This window comes from Arachis ipaensis, chromosome B08 (assembly GCF_000816755.2).
Source record: "Arachis ipaensis cultivar K30076 chromosome B08, Araip1.1, whole genome shotgun sequence".
NCBI lineage: Eukaryota > Viridiplantae > Streptophyta > Magnoliopsida > Fabales > Fabaceae > Arachis > Arachis ipaensis.
This window is the reverse complement of record NC_029792.2, coordinates 115,942,147-115,950,251: the sequence shown is the minus strand read 5'-3', so window position 1 is coordinate 115,950,251 and position 8,105 is coordinate 115,942,147. Positions and strand designations below refer to the sequence as shown.

The window sequence follows — 8,105 nt, the reverse complement described above, 5'->3', positions numbered from 1 at the left end:
CTTTATCGGTGGCTCCTAAAAAAAATATATCTACAGTGTCTATTAAATTGTATACAACCCTCATCCTTAATAAAACATTTGAGCCTAATCTATATTGATAGAAACTCTGTACAGATATATTCACCTATATATCATAGAACATAAATAACAGAAAATTCAGGGTTGATTAGATTAACGGTAGAAGTATGCAATAAGTTGAAAACAACGATGTCTGATAAATAAAATCGCAGTTATAGACTTATAATATAAGAGTTTTAAAATGTGCGTGATGAATTTAAATGTGAAGAGGAATATAAGTTAAAAAAAAGTGAAAATAAAAGACACTAAATAATACCAATAAATTATAATTTAAATGGCATAGTCTTTCTATTTTCACTTAAAAATTTTAAATTGGAGTCTCACTTAAAAACACTAAACAATGAAATAAATAAACATAGTAAGTGGTTTGGACAAATTGTGACATAAAGTATGAAACGAACCCAAGTATTGAAGTACAACAGTTGTAGGTAGATGTTTTATAATAAAATAGAGTATCATGTATTCCGAGTTGCTGTATATGAGTAATTTTATAGTGTCTCATAGGTATTGGGTTTTAAAATTTTAATTGGTGTGACTTGATTTAAATTGTGGTTTGTGATCTATAGTTGATAGCAATATCAAAATAAATGAATTATGAATTAAAGAATTTTTTTTGTTTGGGTCGAGAATGTACCAATAATCTTAAAATAAAAAAATAAAAATAAATGACGAAAAAATTCTTTTTGTAAACACCAAAAAATATCAATAGAGAATATCTTTTAATAACTTAAAAAATTGAGGATTCTTTTTCACTTATATATAGTCCAAAAGTTTGCAATAAAAAATCTGTTGATAATAATTTGTTGACAATTAGTTACTAGGGTCAGACAAAATTTAACACTAAAATCCGCTGCTAATAATAATAATAAAATCTGGTAGTATACCAAAAGGATTATCCCTTCTACTGTCTTAGCCTTCGTATAGGAGTTCACACACAAGACAAGGCTACAATTCTACTCCTGTGTTTGAATTACAATTTGTAAATAAAAATTTATATAAAATTAATTTTATAAATTTAATTTTGATAAAAAATAAGTTTGTATTAAAGTAATTTATATTTGGCAATCTTTATATTAAAATAGATTATAGTAAAATAAATGCTATTTGAATTACACTACTCAAAATCACTTTTAAATAAAAAATTACTAAATTAGACATTAACTTAAATAATTTTTATATATTATTTTATTATTTTAATTTAAATTACTTTTAGTATTCTTTTTTAGTACGCTATAATTTTACTATTATTATTCCATATAAAAAAATAACAAGTAAAAAATTTATATAAACAAAAATTAATAAGAATTCTATAAAAAATAATTGTAACACCCTACCACACAAAACTTTACATCTAGGATGTATAACAGAGGTGGCGAGGTGCTACGACTTCTAAAATTAAAATACATACATATAACAGCAGAAAGAATATAATAAACTAGGAGTCTTGAAAAATGGGTAAAACAAAATCGCAAAATGAAAAGCGCAACGCTCCGGAAACTGAATAACTTGCATGTGAAGAAAACTATAACTATCAAATATAAGATAATAAAAGTAGGAATAGAGAGCTAAGGATACAAAATAACAAGCTCCTAACCAAGCCCGCGAAGTCAAGACTGGCCAAAGAATATACACACATATATATATACATATCCAAAACCCAAATGTACATAAACAAAATCATGTCTCTCCATAAACCTCTAAGAGGATAAAAAAGAATAAGTTATGCGGAGAGAAAGCTAAGTATATATATATATATATATAACAAAATAACCCAGTAACAACTTCGCCTCAATAGTCCAAACGCCTAACGAGATGCCTCTCGACCTGTATCTGAAAAACAACAATATAGTATGGGGTGAGAACCAGAGGTTCTCAGTATGGTAAAGGTGCCACACACATAATATATAAAGTCCTGGGAATGCCAGAGGCAATCCTAGAACGCCGATACTCATATTATAGAGGTTAAAGTATTAAACAGAAGTCATAAAATGTGGTTTTCTAAGAGTATGTAAGCCTAACTTAACTTAACCTTAAAATCTAAGACCCATACTGTCATTCCTCCATACCTCCATCTCTGTCAGCATTTCACAGACAAATAAACAGATAAAAGTAAGCACAAGAAGGTTATAAATATTGCAGGTAACAAATATACAATTAACATGGCAAGTACACTTAGGCACACCCAGTTAATGCACGAACAAGTAATTCAAGTAGTATGCATATGATGCATGCCTGTCCTATGGCTGATAAGGCTCATCTGTCGGTTATCCAGCCAACCCGACAAGTCCGAAAACCTTAGACTGTCCCTCGACGTGCATCCCAATGAGTCTATGCATAACTTTTTCTCAAATAATCAATATTGCTCAATGGGAGTTAACATTCTCAGGAATTTATAAGTGTCCGGTCACCCTTACGTTGTAGGTTCAACAGAGTATCGAGCTTTCAACCTGGTACACGTGGTGGCAAGCCACGGTACTTTATCCAGGAAATCTCGTATCTCAGATCATTTAATCATTCAAGCCAAGTATCATACATGATCATCCGTAACATTTCATAATCAATTCATCACTTTTCAGCTTTACTTCACCTCTAAGTTATCCCCATTCCCTAACTTCATCTGATTATCAGATTTAATACTATTATTAATGACTAAAGGAATGAAAATAGAGGTTTAGAAGTTTGAAATACAGTTTAAAATGCTAAAAACCATGTTTGCTGAAATAGGGGCCACGCGTACGCGTGGTTCACGCGTACACGTGGGAGTGTAAAGGTGCAGCTCACGCGCGCGCCCCTTATCATGCGTGCGCGTAGGTGAAAACTTCATGTCACGCGTGCGTGTGGGTCACGCGTACGCGTGGACATGCTTGATAGCTCCTTACGCGCACGCATAGGACTAGACGGGTACGCGTCGCCAAAATTCCATGCCACGTGTACGCGTGGACATGCGTTCTTCAAAAAAATGGATCAACCAGAGAGCTGCACAATCAGGGAGTGAAACCTGCACAATCACATATTCTTCACCGAAACTTCCGACGGGTATAAGTCAATTGTTTTAAATCGTTTTTCTTCCGTTCTTCAAACGGCATAAACTTCATGTATACAATTTTCACTTTAAAACAAGTTGGAAAAAAATTGAGGGTCCGGAAGCCAAGTTATAGCCCGCCGAAGTTCGGCCCAAAAACTAACTTTTGCAAACTCTTTAAACCTCATGTTCATTCAAAGTTTCCATTCCATTCAATACTAAATCTGTCAATACCAATACAATTGCCAGCAACAACCCTCAACAAAACTCTACACCATTCCATTATCCACCATTCAATAACACTAGACAATTTCATTTCTCAACAATTCCATCATGCTTTCACTCAACATTCTTGTAAGCATAGAATCAACAACACAACCTTATTTTTTTCTAACATCAATATAAATAATAATCTCCACCACATAATCAAATCACCAGTTATCCAATAAGCACCAACCAAACATGTTCATCAACAAATTACTAAATATTCAATATACACTTACATTCCAACTTATCCTATGGTCATCTAGCCTAAGTTTTCACAGAACATTATATATTAAATGCAAGAAACCTAAACCATACCTTGGCCGATTTTCACATAACGACCAAAGCAATTTAATTAAAGCCAAGACAGCTGATAAACCACTATTTCATGGTTTATATTGTGTTTAAATTGTGTGGTTTTATCATGATCTTTGCCCACTTATTCATTAAATAAGCATGCATTTATATTTCCTTCCTAAAGATGTTTTATGGTTGAAAACTTGCTTCCTAGAGACTTTTAATTATGTATTTTATTTCTCCTTTATTCCATTCGATGCCGTGATTTGTGTGTTAAGTGTTTCAGGCTTTATAGGGCATGAATGAGTTGGAGATTGGAAGGGAAGCCTGCAAAAATGGAAGGAACACAAGAAATTGAGGAGATGGCCAGCGAGAAGCGACGCGGCCGCATGGATGACGCGACCGCGCGGAAGAGAGCAATTTGAAGCGACACGGCCGCATGGATGACGCGACCGCGCGGCATGGAATAGCACGAGTGACGCGTCCGCATGAGCGACGCGATCGCGTGACGTGCGCGATCTGCATAATTTGCAGATTCGCTGGGGGCGATTTCGGGCCCTATTTTGACCCAGTTTTCGGCCTGGAACAGTAGACTAGAGCCAGAGAACATGCAGAAACCAAAAACAACATTCATTCTACACGATTTTAGTTTTTAGATCTAGTTTTACTCCTCCTCTAGGTTTTTGCTCTCTACACATTCATAGTTCTTAGGATTTTAGTTTCTTTAGCTTTTTGCATTGGGATATTGAGAAGAGTTATTACCTCATCAAGACTTCGTCATTCTAGTTCGTTTTCTTTACTTGGCTTACTCTTCCATGTTCCTTGCTTTGTTTAATTTTACCATTGAATATTTTTAGGATTATTTAATACAAGGATCACTTTTATTTTTAATTGATTATTTTTAATTTTTATTTACAATGTCTTTCTTTAATCCGTTTTCATATGCTACGAATTTTACCTTTACAATGAGTGAGTAGTTCCCTAAGTTGATGGGGAGTTGATTGAAAGGAACCCTTGAGTTGGAAGGTTCAAGAGAAAGATTGCAATTGGGTTATTGTTGGATTGCTCTCTAATTCCTAACACCAATCCTCCCCAGAGTGGATTGGGACTTATGAATAGAACAGCATTCCAACTTGTTTTACCTCCCTTTACTTAGTAAAGGATAACTAAACGAAATAACTCCCAATTGTCAATTAACCTTAAGAGTGTTCCATCAAGAATAGGGCTTCCATATAATCAACTCCCAGTCAAGGCTTTTATTTACATTATTCAATTTCATCAACTTAATTTCCTGTTTACTCAACTCAACCCTTTTCAAAAACATCTGATTAATAAAATAGCACCCTTTCCTGCAACTCGTAGGGAGACGACCTGGGATTCATACTCCCAGTATTTTAAATTCAATTTTCTGTGACACCTTTCTAAATTGATAGGCGGATTTCTGGCTAGTTAAGAACTATACTTGCAACGTACATATTTCAACAATTTTTAATTCGCTAAATTCTGCCCGCATCAATTTTTGGCGTTGTTGCCGGAGAGTTGCAATAGAGTGCTAAAGTTATTAATTAGAATTTATTTATTTGCATTTTATTTTATTTTGCTACTATGAGCTGCATGTTTCTTTCGTCAAATGACGCGTTCACTTCCTAATCCGCGCTTGCTAATATTCGATCCTGAAATTGAAAGGACTATTTCACGAATAAGGCGAGCTCGGCGTCGGTTAGTCCGCTCTGAGGGCAGATCTGAAAGTGAACTTGAGGAAGAAACCAGCTCCCGTTCTACTGATTTGGTTGATTCACGTGCAGACGACATGGCAGAACCTAGGAGAGTTACCATCCAGGAGGAAGGAGCCCCGAATTTTACAATGCAACCGTTTCAAGCGTGTCACCCAGCAGTGGCTATAGATTTTGAAATAAAGACCGCACTGCTCAATTTGATACCCAAGTTTCATGGTTTACCTGCTCAAGAGCCCATCAAGCACCTGAGAGATTTCCAAGCAGCCTGTTCTTCTGTCAGGCGTGATGGTACAGATGAAACTTCAAATCTGCTGAAAGCTTTCCCGTTTTCTCTTGAGGGAAAAGCAAGAGAGTGGTACTACACTCAACCCCTAGCAAACGTATCCAACTGGGATACGCTTAGAAAAGAGTTTTTGGAGAAGTTCTTTCCAGTTGAAGTTACTGATAAACTGAGGAAAGACATTTCCACAATTGTTCAAGATGACAACGAGACTCTCTTTGAATACTGGGAGCGCTTCAATAATCTTCTGGAAGCATGCCCCCACCACATGATTGACAAGATAGTGTTACTCAGCTATATCACACAGGGTATGAGGCCCCAAGATAAGACCACATTGGAAAGTGCTAGCAATGGGTCTATGAAGAAGTACAAGACCACTGATGAGGCATGGCAATTGATCAGCGACTTAGCTGAATCCACTAGGAACCACAGACAGAAGCAAGGCCGCTCAAAAGCCGTTGCAGAAGTATCCTCTAGTAGAGAGACTGCTGCTCTAACTCAGAGTATCTGTGAGATGACCAACTTGCTGAAGCAGATGCAATTGAATCAACAACAAGTTCAGCAAGCTCAACCTCCTTCACCACAGCAAAACCAACAGTTAGTCCCACAGAGGGTTTGCGAAATTTGTACTGATTATGGCCATTATACTGATGAATGCCCGCAACTCCAACAGGAAGACAACATGGTGGCATCCATTCATAACTTCTATGACCGCCCCAACCAAGGGTACAATCAAGGTGGAAATAATAACCATGGATGGCAGGACAATTCTAACCAGAATTAGAGGGATAACAATAACAGAGGAGGCAGAGATAATCAGGAAAATCAGAGATGGAATAATAACAACAACAGACAGCAGAACCAACCTTACAGAGCACCTCACCTGAGGCAGTCCCAAGGACCACAGAATACCCAACAGCAGACCTCTCAATTTACTCACCCTTCTTCATCTCCTAATGAAGAATTACTAAAATTTTTTAGCGAAGTCAACAGACCATGGAAAATAACATTAATGCCAGTCTGAATGGTTTAACCGCTACCCTGCAAGCTCTTGTCTCACAGATTGGATCAATGCAAAATTCCAGTAACCAACCTTCAAGCTCCACTGGAATTCCCTCTCAACCATCACCCTAAGGTCCGGAACCACACTGCAGGAGAGGAATCAAGAGGAGCCAAGCTCACCAGACCACGCCTCAGCTGAAGAGGTAGTAGAAATAGAAGATGTCGAAGAAGAAGAGGACATACAGGACATGGCTGAAGAAGAAGAAGTGCAACCACAAGAGAAAGCACCAAAAGACGCAGACACTGCAGAAAACACTACTCCCATTCCCTTTCCACAACTTGCAAGGAAGCCCAGGAAGCAACTGGAACCCAATGCCAAAATGGTAGAAATATTCAAAAAGGTTGAGGTAATCGTTCCTCTTTTTTATGTTATTCAACAAGTACCTAAATATGCAAAGTTTCTAAAAGATTTATGTATACATAAAGACAAAATTAATGAATTAGAAACTATTTCTTTAGGTAGTTCCATATCTGCTTTAATGGGAGGATTACCTGAAAAATGTAGTGACCCAGGTCCTTGTATAGTTAGTTGTACTATTGGTGGAGTAGTAATTTATGATTGCATGTGTGATTTAGGAGCATGTGTCAGTATAATGCCTTTGTCTATATATGATATTTTGAGGCTCCCTCCCTTAAAAAGGTCGGCAGCTCGCTTTGTGTTAGCAGATAAAAGCATTATTACAGTGGCTGGAGTTGCTGAAGATGTTTTGGTGAATATTAAAGGGCTTACATTTTTCACTGATTTTTATATCTTGGAGATGCCCCATAATGACTCAAATAAGCCATCATCAATCCTACTTGGAAGACCATTCCTGAAGACATCAAAATTCAAATTGGATGCTTTTTTAGGAACATACTCTTTTGAAATAGATGGCCGAATAGTAATCTTCAATCTGAATGGAGTCATAAACAACCCTCTAGAAGATCATTCTATCTTCCAGTGTGATGTCATAGATGAAAGTGTAGCTGAAGTTCACAAGGAAGAATTAGAAGAGAGGCACACTGGACCAGGTCCAAGTGTGGGGACCCTCTTAACTGACAATGAGGGCACTTCGCCATTTTCACAAGTTCCAAATAATCCAGAGCCTGCCCACGATCAGAATTTAGAGTTGAAACCCCTCCCTCCACATCTCAAATATGCTTATCTTGAAGATGAGCAGAAGTTTCCGGTCATCATTGCAAGGGAACTTACTTCTCAACAAGAAGAGCAGTTACTTGATGTACTGAGGAAGCACAAGAAGGCAATTGGGTGAAGTTTGGTAGACATAGTAGGCATCAACCCTCAAGTATGTGAGCACAGAATATTTTTAGAAGAGGGAGCAAGACCTGTCTGTCAACCCCAAAGAAGATTGAACCCCACTATCTT

At 36.9% G+C, this 8,105-nt stretch overlaps 1 long non-coding RNA gene across 1 annotated transcript in view; it reads left to right on the top strand.

Annotated features, from left to right (window-relative positions):
- The window catches only part of LOC110265728, a 4,740-nt gene extending 1,031 nt beyond the window's left edge, over positions 1–3,709 (top strand). The window contains exons 2-3 of the long non-coding RNA XR_002351976.1: positions 438–440; positions 3,539–3,709. This is a non-coding gene — a long non-coding RNA (uncharacterized LOC110265728). The remainder of the gene's footprint in view (positions 1–437; positions 441–3,538) is intronic.